The sequence below is a fragment of the Cotesia glomerata genome, linkage group LG1, assembly GCF_020080835.1.
Source record: "Cotesia glomerata isolate CgM1 linkage group LG1, MPM_Cglom_v2.3, whole genome shotgun sequence".
NCBI lineage: Eukaryota > Metazoa > Arthropoda > Insecta > Hymenoptera > Braconidae > Cotesia > Cotesia glomerata.
Window position 1 is genome coordinate 23,926,132 of NC_058158.1, and position 13,004 is coordinate 23,939,135.

The window sequence follows — 13,004 nt, forward strand, 5'->3', positions numbered from 1 at the left end:
TGCCAGAAACAAATAAAATCATTTTTTTTTATCTTAAGCAATACTATTTTGTGGTTTCTTACTATTCGTGATCAAAATTGAAAATTTGCATAACATAATTCTAATTTTATTAGATTAAATTTGTTTGCAATGAAAATTTTATGATACTAATTTTAATACACAACATTAAGATTTCATTGAGTAAAATAAACAATAAATTTAGCTTAAAAGCTTCAGCTGATCGAAAAGCTGTGAATCAAAAATGATGAATTTTCTTGGATTGAATAAGTCACGATTCGATCAGGAGGAGTTTTCTCCCTTTCCCCACATACCTTCTTCTATATATGTGCCTAAGGTGACAAAAACTGTGCATGGCTCCCTCGACTGGATCCTACATCACATACATGCAGCTGTTCACGTACTACGTATATTTACTACGTCATAAACTCTTTCTTTGTCTCAATTCTCAATTCTCAGACCCTTCTTGGCTGTTAGAGGCTACTTCTTTTCTCTCTCACTCTATATACAAAAGCAAGGACTTAGTTTATACGGCAGATGTTTTATGACGTGTGCCATGTATTTGTAAATCCAGAAGAGCTACTTCTGGACAGAAAACCCGCAGGATTGTTTCTTTTTTCTATACTCTTTCTCTTCTCTATCATAAGACCCTTTTATATCAGAAGACCACGAGAATGACAGGGGGCATGAGACCCCCTTGATAGCGTGCAATTGTGAGATATGTAATTCAGAAGAATAAACACACGCCAAACTAACCTTTATTACCGATCAAAAGAGAATGTATTGACCTTTTGAGACATGTAAATTATTTTTTGATAATTTTTTGAGAGTTTTAAGAAGTAAATTTATACAACCTGATACATGTCCATCTAAAAAGTTGAATGAATAAAAGTTTCAAGATATTTCTAATGAATTTGCAAATCATCTAAAATATTGTACCAAAATATTGTAAAATTGTTCTACACTGGTGGAAAGATTAACTTTATTTAAGAAAAAAAAATCTTGAACTAAGAATATCATTGTGAAAAGTTTGATAATTTTAAATCAAGTAGATAAGTTTTTGAACTAACAAATTCTTCTTGGCTCGAGTAAATTTTATTTTATTCGAAAATTGAAAAAAATTCAATCAGAAGCGTGAATCAAGAAAGAAATTAAAATGATGTTCTTGATTTTCGATTTTTTCAATTACTATGAAGCTATATTCTTTATACGCAATGAATAATCTATCTATCTATATTTACACAAAACGAACAAAACTCTCTTAGTTGAAGAAAAGTTTTATTGAGCCAAAAAAAAATTTCATGTCTCAAGAAAATGAAAAAAATTCTGGCTCCAAAACAACTTAGGTTTTTCGAAAAATTTTCAGATTTCTAGTAAATCTTTTTTTTCTTCGTATGATTCTTATTGAGTTTTGATTAGCTTCACAATATTTAATAAAATTTTTAAAACGATTCTTCTGGTACAATGATTCTATAAAATGGTAACGTGGAATTTTAGAGAATGTAATCATCTTTTAGATACGTATCGGAATCCATAGTAATAATATAAAAATATTTATACAATCTATCTGAGACAAAGTGGAATTCATTTTTTTATGAATGTGTGCTAAGACAACTTAGCTAACGATTAGGAAGAGAGCAATCAATAATTATAATAGGGTCTCTTTTATTTCTATAGTCACAATATTTACTGTCAAATTAATTAAAACTAGCTATTTGAATATCTTAAGAGGAGATTTAATTGCAATGTTTATTGAGAAATAGACATAGGACCGAAATTTATAAAACATTAATCAGTAAAAAAAAGAAATGAGAGAACAAAAACTCTAGGGGAAATGCCAAAACTTGGCAACGCTGTTAATCAACACAGGGGGTTAATCGTAAGGCAGACGTTCCAAAGATAGTATGGTACCTATACGTTCGTCGTCACACCTGATGTTACACACATGGGGGAGAGGGGACAGATGGTATCCCCTCTTAACTGTGGCATTAGAGCTACGTTGGGTACCTGGTGGTGTCTAGCTAAGGGGTCTTACAACTCTTACTTTCTCCCCTTCTCTTCTTTCTTTTTCACTCTCACCCTCTTACTCTCGAGTTCAGTAATATAGCGCGTGTACGACCCATAAGGTGAGGTAAAATAAAAATAAAACTTCTGGTAGCGTTATAGAACCTCCAGTACGCCGCTGCAGCTGCTCAGGTAGCACACGAGCTATTTTGATATTAGAGTTTAGTAAGCTGTGAAAAATGCTACCTCAATGTTTGGACTCCCCTTATCCGCCCCTTCTACCCAAATTCTCAAGAATTGTTTTTAATTTTATAAAACAAAAGTAAATAAGTTCTAGAAGATTTAATTATATACTGAAGTGACTCTTCATTTTTCAATAATTCTACTAGTAGTATAAAATTTATGTATTTATTCTTACTTGTATCCTTAAAACATTAATTACTCTAAAATAAGACATACATGTTATAATTATAATTAAAAAAACTGTTAATTAATTTTTACGAAAGTGAATTTCATAGCACAATATGTTTTTTCATTGAATGTTACTGTGATAAGTCCGTTTTGGTATTAATGAGAAATAACATGTCATTAAAAATTTATTCAATTATATGCTAAAGGTAGAAGTATAAAACATTTGTATTTTCGATTTTACGATATTCGCTTTAAAGTTTGTGACACAAATTGGAGAAAAATTTTTGAAAATCTAAAAAAGCACGTTTCATAACGCTCACTTTTTTTTTAGAAAAAAATAAATTGTATAATTGATTTTAAAATAAAAGCACCATAAAAGTAATTTCTTACAGCGTACTTTCTGATCGCATCGTGACTACATACAAAATCATCGTACAGACATCTGAACATCCACGTAAAATATTTTCCAAACTGTTTTTTTACAAAGTAGAAACATAAAATAATTTTTTCATAAAATATAGGATGGATTAATTGGAGTGTTATCTCGATCCTCGTCTTCGCCTTAGACGTCAAATTTACATCCGTTTTCGTAAACTCACGCCACAAACCTTTGGCTCATATCGCAGCATTGACAATATCGGAAAATCGTCCCTTTGAAGCCTAATGACGTAAATTACTATTATTAAAAGTATGAAGTCCGAAATTCTGGTTCACATAAATTAAGTACACAAAATAGTTATGGATTTTCCAAACACTTGTAATAAGAAAAAATTACTTTTTAAAATAGAATGAAAATTAGAATGTTTTTGAAACTAGTCACATAAACAAATAAATTTTTTTTATTTTCTTTTTAAAAAATTTAAGCATACACAGTAAAAAATTTTGCGTCATTTGTGTTAAATATTTAACACTTTTATATGTAAATTTAACATTTATTGTGTTAAATTAACACAAAAAAGTGTTAAATTGACACAAAAAAGTGTTAAATATTTAACACAAAAATTTTTAACACAAAATTTTTTGACGCATTGACGCAAAATTTTTTACTGTGTATAGAAATGTATGTATTGAAAATCGGCAGTATTCTAGAGTAGTCAAAAGCAATTGTATACATTCTTTATGCTCCTATAAAACTCGATGACCCGATTATGCTTTAGTACAAGACAACCATAAAATATGAAATTATATTAATAAACTTCCTTTATTTTCATTGTATGTACAATACAATTTGCCATTCCATTAGATATTATATGATATAAACATTTTTTGATATCCGGTTTAATTCTTTACTAGTTTTGATCTATTTTTTCCTAATAGCATGACAGACTATTAAAGAAATAACAGACAGCTTTGGGTTACTCAAGTGCATATTGGACACTTAGTTAAAATACACAATGATTTAGTAACATATGTTGAAGGATACAGAAATTTCTTAGTATTCAAAAGTGTTATGATCAACAACAAACGCGTGAGGAAGATTAGAAAAGGAGGGAAAAGAGAAAAGATGTGAAATAAAAAAAAGTTTGGAAAATCCAAATGAGCATGTCTTAAGCGCTCATGTCATACACAAATTATTTAGATCGTAACAAAAATTGTTCGATTTTTTGTTTAAATTTTCCCGCGAGTAGTATTATCCCCTCTATAGGTCGAGCTAAAGAAAAATTTTAACAAATGATCAAACAGTTATTAATTATACCATCATGTATGTATGGTTTCTGCTTGTTTATAGTTATTTCAATCCTATTTTATGAAAAATAATATATATGGCTGCCGAAATCTCAGAAAAAGTCACCGAACTGACAGTCAAAAAAAATTAACTGTATCGAAACGGAATTATTTTGACACGCAATTTTCACAAGGATTTTGACAAACTTCCTAAGGAATAAAAGAAAAAAAAATTAAACCGTGAAAGTGATTTTTGACAAAGTTGTGGTGTTCATCAAATTCATAAAAAAAACGAGTTTTTTCTGAGAAATCTTATTTAATCGATAAGAAAATTTTTTTAACGTGTTCTGTAGTTATTATTATTTATTTCAATATGCTTTTTATCCATAATTTTTTTCGTTTAAATTATGAAAATCACGTTTTAATCGAAATCAAGATTTTTAGGCGAGAGTAGAGCATACCTGCGCGTTTCGCGCTTAAGGCATGCAACAGTTAAGTAAAAAAATTCGGATAAAAAATTTTGAAAAAATATCGGTAGTAAATGTATTCCCTTATATTGTTATCCCTCCGTGATAAGTTACTCGTGTATATATTTTATACACTTATATATATAAGTGAGAAATAGTAATTGATGTCGTTCATTGGAGTTTAGACTTTAGGGTAGGTCGAACCATCTGGCACTTTCTTATTTCGGCCCTTTAAATGTACCCAGACATGCACCTTGAGACCTGTTTGAGTCAAATCTCCCATATTGTACTATACTATAATCTCTTTTTTCTGTTCTTCAATATTATTTACCTGGCTATCATATGTATTTTCTTTAGGTCCTTAAATCAACCCTGACTGGAATAAATCGAAATTTCCCTCAATATAATCCGTATTACTTTATTACCCCTCAGTTTTACTCTATTAGTTAAATGTATATGAGTTATTACCATTTATATATGCTGGTTAACTTTTTATTAATATGGATTATGAAAAAGTTCAGAAAGCCCAAAAATGTACGCCTCATATTGTTCCTTCATTTTTTGATTAGAAATAAATTGAATAGTTTTAACTTTATATCTTACTAGCTGTTACCCGCCCGCTCCGCTGGGCACTTTATAGAATTGTATTTTTAGATCTAAACTTGAAATTCAATTGGAGTATTGTTTTGACTTGCACAGATTCCAAATTCCATCGGATTGGCCTGTATCTTTTATCCATGTGGTTATTCTAGCTAAAATTCATTGTAACTTTCAATGTGCAATCACTATAACATTCTTGTGGCTTTTTTCCAAAAATGAATATTATTTGATACGAAGAAAAAAATTTCAAATGAGCATTGAAAGTTTCAGTTAAAGTAATTGCAAGTCTCATGATTGTCGTCGAAATCTTTCTAGCTTAAAGTGCGACTTATTTTACCGTTAATTAAAAGTTCCTCCGTGACATCAATTATTCATAGAAAATTATTTCTACATGGTTTTTACGAATTTTCTCATAATAAGTAGCCAAATTTTTTTTCCATATTTCAAGTGTTTAGAACATGCATTGATTTTAATCTGTTACATTCCCGTGATCCCGTAATAAGAACAATTTATCTGTAGGAACTGTATTTGAAGAATATGATTTTTTTGACAATTGTCACTCTATGTTGGGGAGGAATTTCGTAAAATCCTATTCGAGATGATTTCTACATTATAAATAAAAGATTCCAACAAAATTTCGAGTCCATAAAAACTATTGATTGGAAATGAGAGATTTCCATTGTTAACGCCCCCGCACTCCCTTTTGGGTTTAAAATTCGAGAAAATCCAATTTCAGCTGAACTTGATATCATAAACAAAGATTCCTATCAAGTTTAGAGTGTGCAGAATTTACAGTTTGGAAATTAAAATTTTAGATTTTAACACCCACCCCCGCAATCCCTATCGAAAGTAGCATTTTTTGGAATCCGCTTTGACATGATCTCCTCATGACAAATAAAAGATTCCTACCTAATTTCGAGTTTGTAGAAGTTACAGTTTGAAAATGAAAATTTGAAATTCTAACACCCACCCCCGCAATCCCTGTCTGAAGTAGAATTTATTGAAATCCGTTTTGAGATGATCTCTACATGACAAATACAAGATTACTATCAAATTCACAGGTTTTAGAAGCTATATTTCAGAAATTAAGATTTTTTATTGTCAACACCCACCACCGCAATCTTTATTGGGGGTGATTCGTCGTAAAATCCGCTCTTAAATTATTTCTACATCAAATATAGAAGATTCTTACTAAATTTGGAGTCTATAAGAGCTATATTTTACAAACGAAAATTTTTAATTATTAACGCCCCCGCAATCCCTTTTGAGGTTGAAATTTGATAAAATTCATTTTTAGCTGAACTTGACATCATACACGAAGATTCTCACCGAATTCGGAGTCTTTAGAAGTTACAGTTTGGAAATGAAAATTTTAGATTTCAACAGCCATTTCTGCAATTCCTATCGAAAGTAGACTTCATTGAAATCCATTTTGAGATGATCTCTAAATACCCACTCCCGCGATCATTATTGAAGTTGATTCGTTGTAAAATCCGTTCTTAGATCATTTTTATATCACATATAGAAGATTTCTAATAAATTTGGAGTTTATAGGAGCTATGGCTTGGAAATTCAAAATTTTAATTGTTAACACCCACCCCCGCAAACTCCTGCGAGGTGAGCTATCTTAAAATTCATTCCTATTATTTCTACATCTCTTATAGAAAATTCCTACCTAATTTAGAGTCTGTGGAGCTATAGTTTGAAAATTAAAAATTTTCATTATTGATACCCACCCCCGCAACCCCCTGTGGGGTGGGATATTGTAAAATTCGTTTATCAATTATTTTTACATCTCTTACCGAAAATTCCTACAAAATTTAGAGTTTGTAGGAGCTATAGCTTGACAATTGAAAATTTTCATTGTTAATACTCACCCCCGCAACCCTCAGTGGGGAGATATCGTAATATTTGTTTATAGATTATTTCTACATCTCTTACAGAAGATTCCTACAAAATTTGGAGTCGATAGGAGCTATAGTTTAAAAACGCGAATTTTTCATTGTTAACGCCCCTGCAACCCTCCTTGTGGGTGGAATTTCGTAAAATCCGTTCTTAGCTGACCTCTACTCGGCGAAAGGAATATTCCTACCAAATTTCAAGTCTCTAGGTCTTATAGTTCCAGAGATATCGTGATGAGTGACTATATACGTGGAAATCTCTTATATATATATATATATATATATATATATATATATATATATATATATATATATATATATATATATATATATATAGATAAGGACTCTGATACAAATGAAGAACCGCAAAATTCTAAAAAAAAAATTAATAAATAAATAAAATTTTGCATATTTTAAGCATTCATATTATATGAATATTTAAAAAAAATTGTGACATGATTCCAGTTTTAAATTTTTCGAGGCATTTTCTTCTCATAGATACAAAAAATGATCATTTTCTCGAGAAGAAACATTAGAACTATAAATTAGCTAATTAATAACAATCATGTGCGGCTTATAATTAGATTTCATTCATATATAAATTTTGAAAATAAAAAATAATGATATCAGCTTATCACATACAAATTTATTGATATACATTCTAACTTTTTTTAATAATAAACAAAAATAAGTTTTCAGCTTTTTATTTTTTTAAATTTCAGATGGATTTATGGTTTGTGGTCTTATTATATCTGTATACTTGTATATATCAGCTAATAAATCAATTCTTCTTAGTTAGACTTCTTTTAAAAATTTTTTTTTCCCCTCTTAAATAGTCCAATATAAATACAGAAAAAAAGTTCGCGTTATCAGACGTGCAATCGATAAATTAATCTTGTATGAAACTAAAAAATAATAAAACTAATTTTTATCGATTATAATACTACATCATACAACATTTGAATGGTTACTCAAAGGAAAGAAAATTTTAGTATATCTATACGTATACATCTAACTTTATGCCCTGAGCAATGTACTTTCGTCTTTGTCACACGCATGAGCCTAAACTATGTGGCAGTGTTGACGTTGAGTGAGAAAAGAAGAGCGACGAATTGCAAGCGGTTGCGAATCCGCAGGGGCTCGTCGGTGACAGTGCAACTTTAATTAGGGAAGAAATCAGCAAGCATGATTATCTACCTTAGAACACATCTCCACCTCTGTGATACCCTCCATCTTTCTCAATAGTGATCTATCCCTTTTTTGCTTTACCTTCTCTCTTCTCCAACAACCCTCCGGCGACTATCTTTTCGCAAGCAGTTACATTGTCAACCAACACATACTTTTATGTATGGATGTATTAATGGAAAGACCTTTCTTTACTGAAAATTTTAAATGTTTCTTAGAACAATTAGAACCAGTTTTTTTTTTTTTTTTTTTTTTTAACTGTTTTTGCAAGTGAGAAGTATATTCCTTGCTTATCTTGAGAAAAAAAGGTTGGTAACGATTAATGAAAGACAGATAGAAAAAGAAAGGGAAAAGCGTGAAGCGTTCATTCACAGAGGGTGCCAATGTTTGCAGTTCGAAAATCATTGGATAGTATTCATAACAGACTTACACACATTCTTAGAATGTTAAAAAGGGGAAAGTGATTAATTAAAAATTTCGTTATTTATTTATCGACGTTCTAATTAGCAAAATGTCTAACTCCATTTCAAAAACTCCTTCATTTCTGATTTATACGAAGTAGAAGTAAATTAAAAATTTTTTTCATCTTTAACAATCAATTCAATATCCAGAATATGTATCGATTACTCTAATAATAATTTTTCAGCCTATTACTATCTGAAAATTTCAAAAAAATATGAACTTAGACAATATGCTAATTAGAACGTCGTTATAATTGATCAACCTTATTGTACAAATTTATAAAACAAAAATGTATTTTAATTATATTCAAAAAACTGAAAAAAAAAAAACGAAAAAATCAAATCATTTGATAATTTGTTCATTATAACTTTTTGATTTAGGTATTTTAAGTATTTTAATCGAACTAGTCTCTTCTTTATACTATAGTCTCTTGAAATGCACGTTAAAATTTTCGTTTGCTATTATACTTACTTAACTGTTTATAAATTAGTTATAGAGGGATCTCTAGAGCATCGCGAAAACAAGATTATCACTAACAGAACTAAGACTGTATTGTCAAAGTAATATATTCCCAGACCGTTACAAAGAAATATACACATATCGTTTTCTTAACGAAAATTTTGTTATATTTCTAAATAAACTTTTACTCTCAAAATTTTTCTACGTGTACTCCTAATATAAAATTTTTACATCTTGTGTATCGACAATTTCAATTTTCATTAAATACTTACTTGTTTGATGTGGCGATGACAAAAATGCTGGTTTCTGAAAATAAACCATAAAATAAAATTAGGTTAATTTTTCGTTACACATATTATCGAATGAAATACTTAAAAACTATTAATGAAGGTCATTGAATGTGTTTAATAAAATTGATTGAATTGATACCTGTTAAATAAACGTATTATGATCATATAGTTGTTTTAAAAATATAACAAAATTTTTTTGAAGTACTTTAAAGCAAACACCATTAAAATTTTATTGCAGAGTAGAAAATCAAATAACTGGTATTGTACATATGACATAATAAATTTAACGCCTAAAAAAGTTATTAATGTAATTCATCAAAAATATCAATTTTGCTACATAATATTTTGACTATCCACTCATATCTTCGCATAATCAAAAATTATTTGTTATTTTTTGGACCTAAGACTATCTGCAGAGTTATAGTAGAAATACTTAAAATATGTGAAAAAATAAGAAGAAGTAATTTCTTGAGTATGCATTCTTCAATGTATCTTATTAAAAGATGTCAAGTCATTGCAGAATATTCACCCACAAAGTTTTGTTGCATATAACTTTGCCATCGAACTATAACCTTCTCTCAGTGTTATCAGGCAGTTTATGCTTACCCTCGAGTTCATGTAACGTTCATGTAGTGAGAGGAAAGCAATGCCAGTGTCTCAGACAATTTCGAGTAGCAAGACTTAACAAATAGGTAAAGTTTTGTTCCGGCCACGACATCCTACTCTTTGTCTTTAAGTTTGTGATGTATTAGCTATTCTGCTTTTGGCCAAGTCCCTCCTTTTAATATATTTTTGTTTTCTCCCCTTTTCTCCATGAGCTCATTTCTGAATCAACAGCATTGCATTACATAAAACGTACATCTTAACAATTCAAATTGTTGATTTTCGATAAAGTTTTCAAATTATTCCATAATATATCGAACAAATTTACTTTCAAGATTAATTCCGTATTTTATTTCAAAAAAACTCTTTTAGATAATAGATAATAGTATATTATCATCTTATATCAAAATTTAAACTTTTAACTAGAAGTAGTTGAGTTCTACAGAGGTTCGAAAATCGTTTCTGAGTATGTATTTCATATGAACATACCCTGATAGAAAATAATATTAAACAAAAAATAGCTCAAAGTAGAATCAAACTACTCGATATATGCCATATGTCTGCTCTTTAGCGTTGTATTTGTTCTACCGATTATTTTTTTTTACCAATTTAAAAAAATTTTTGTTCATTGCAAATTCCTTTATGAAATTTAGATTTTGGAACAAATATAACGATTTTTGAACTTTACAATTAACTTGGTATAAAATTATTATAATTTTTTTATTTGCCAAATGTAGATTCGAAATGATTTGAAAATTTTTATAAAATTATTTTTAATTTATCAACAGTCTAAAATTAGATTTACTAACAGAATTTTTCGGAAGCCGTTCTAAATTTTAATTTCATATAAATATCTCAGTTGAATGTTGATACAAAATAATTTATTTTTACCTAAAAATTTCATTATATATTTCGTCTTGTTAGTTTTATTTGTAGAAAACTTTTCAAAATAATCTACAATTCGCGATTAAAGTTTTAAAAAAATGTCATTAAATTTGGTTCACTGCTTTTTTTTTTTTTTTTACATTTTTAGAAGAAAATTATGAGTTTATGTCAAATGCATTGCAAAATAATATTTGTTTAAAAATCTGAAATTCATAATGAATCAACATTTTTTTGCACGAATACTTCAATCATTTATATTGTATGTATCGGTCACTAGATATCATATGTTCTTCTATAAAGCACGCATTTAGACAATAGCTGAAGGAAAAACAACTCTAGTGTCCAAAAAAAGAAAGAGATGAAAAATTCTGCTAAGAAAATCGATAATAAATATTCTATGTACTTAATATCTACTAAAGCGATAATTAATTGAATACTGAAAAAACGTGACACTTCAGTAACAGTGATTACAGAAGATTGTATGACAGTAGTGTATGAAAACTTTTATTTTATAGTATGTGTTAATTTATGAATTTTATATTCATGATAATAATGATAGTGCTGACTATTGAAATTACTAATCAAAACCTTATAAAATATTTGATTGCAGAGTTCTGGTCTTATTAAACCATGTGTCCTCAAATGTAATCATATATCAGAACATATGGCTTTCTCAACAACGCCCATTTATTCTACAAAAAAACTTATCTTTTGAACTTTCATCAAATCACTAAAAAAGATAAAGTAACTATATCTGGAGAAAAAATATCATGTTTGTATTACACTTTTAGGAAAATATATTAAAATAATATTAATGTAACTAATAAATAAAATATTTCTTAAAAAGTAAAGAACTTTAAGAGAATGGAAACAACTTATATCAAAATGTATTCTTTGTGTACGTACATGATGATACCATTCTCGTATATTTACTTAAGATGACTTTATTATAGATGGCTTCACTAGTGACAGTCAAGTGCTGTAATATCTTTAATACTCTACATAATATAGATGTCAGAATACCATTTCATACAATTGTATAAATTTACTCATAAAATTGTCACAAACCTTTAAACGAAAACTCGAACTTTTTTGAATAAATGGTGTTTAGAAAAAAATTTCAGATGGTAAGCAGATCAAATTATTTAATGCAAGAAGATATTTGATAAGTACAAGATTCAATTTTAAGCTTTAAACCAAGACATCAAATCAATCTATCCAAAGGATACATTTTGATGATCAAAGTAAGGTAACATCGCGAGTAAGTTTAGTTTGAATAAGTTACACAGTAAAAAATTTTGCGTTATTGCGTTAAAAAACTTAGTGATAAACATTTTTGTGTGAAACTTTGAATGAATGAAAATTTAAGAACGAAATAATATTAGTCTCAATAAAAATTTTATAAAATAGATTTATAGTTATTACTTATCGTTACATAAGAAAAGAAGATAAATTAAGAGTTTTATACGCTCTCAAATTTTTTAGGCTCTTTGTTTATGAAAGAAACACGGAAAAAAAAATTTCGTTCTGGTAACCTAACCGTAGAGTTAAAACAACTATACACAGTTTACTATTCGTTGTAGAGTTACAGTAACAAAATGTTATTTAGTTCTGATAACTCAATGTTGTTGAGCTCTCAGAGCTCTACGGGATTGTTCTCAGAGCCAAACGGTATAGTTGGGAGCGCTCTACGTTGCGCAGTAGTGAAGTGCGCTGACATATTTTATAACCTTCTAAAATGACAAACAGAATTATTTTGTTACTCATCCATATTATTAAAAATATATGAGGACAATTAAGTTTCCAGTTTATTTATTTAAGGAAATAGGTTTTTTTTTTCGTCAAATTGAATTTCGTTAGAACAGTTTTGTATTTATGGTTTTTCAAGGTTCATTTGCAGTGACTGTTAATTTAATTTATTAGTTGAATATATTGTGATAAGTAATAAGTTATCGGAATACATTAAAAAGACCCCATTTAACACAAAATAAAATTTGTTTTCGTTTATTTATCTTTTCTTGTGCATATACGGTAGTGATTTTATGTACAATATTTATTGATATAATTAAGACAAT

At 28.7% G+C, this 13,004-nt stretch overlaps 1 protein-coding gene across 4 annotated transcripts in view; it reads right to left on the minus strand.

The window, feature by feature from the left end:
• LOC123275370 (homeobox protein prospero) overlaps positions 1-13,004 on the minus strand; it is a 111,890-nt gene that overhangs the window by 63,437 nt on the left and 35,449 nt on the right. For all 4 annotated transcript variants that reach the window (XM_044743448.1, XM_044743453.1, XM_044743450.1 and 1 more), the window contains exon 3: positions 9,424-9,457. The gene's annotated coding sequence lies outside the window, so the exon portion shown is untranslated. The remainder of the gene's footprint in view (positions 1-9,423; positions 9,458-13,004) is intronic.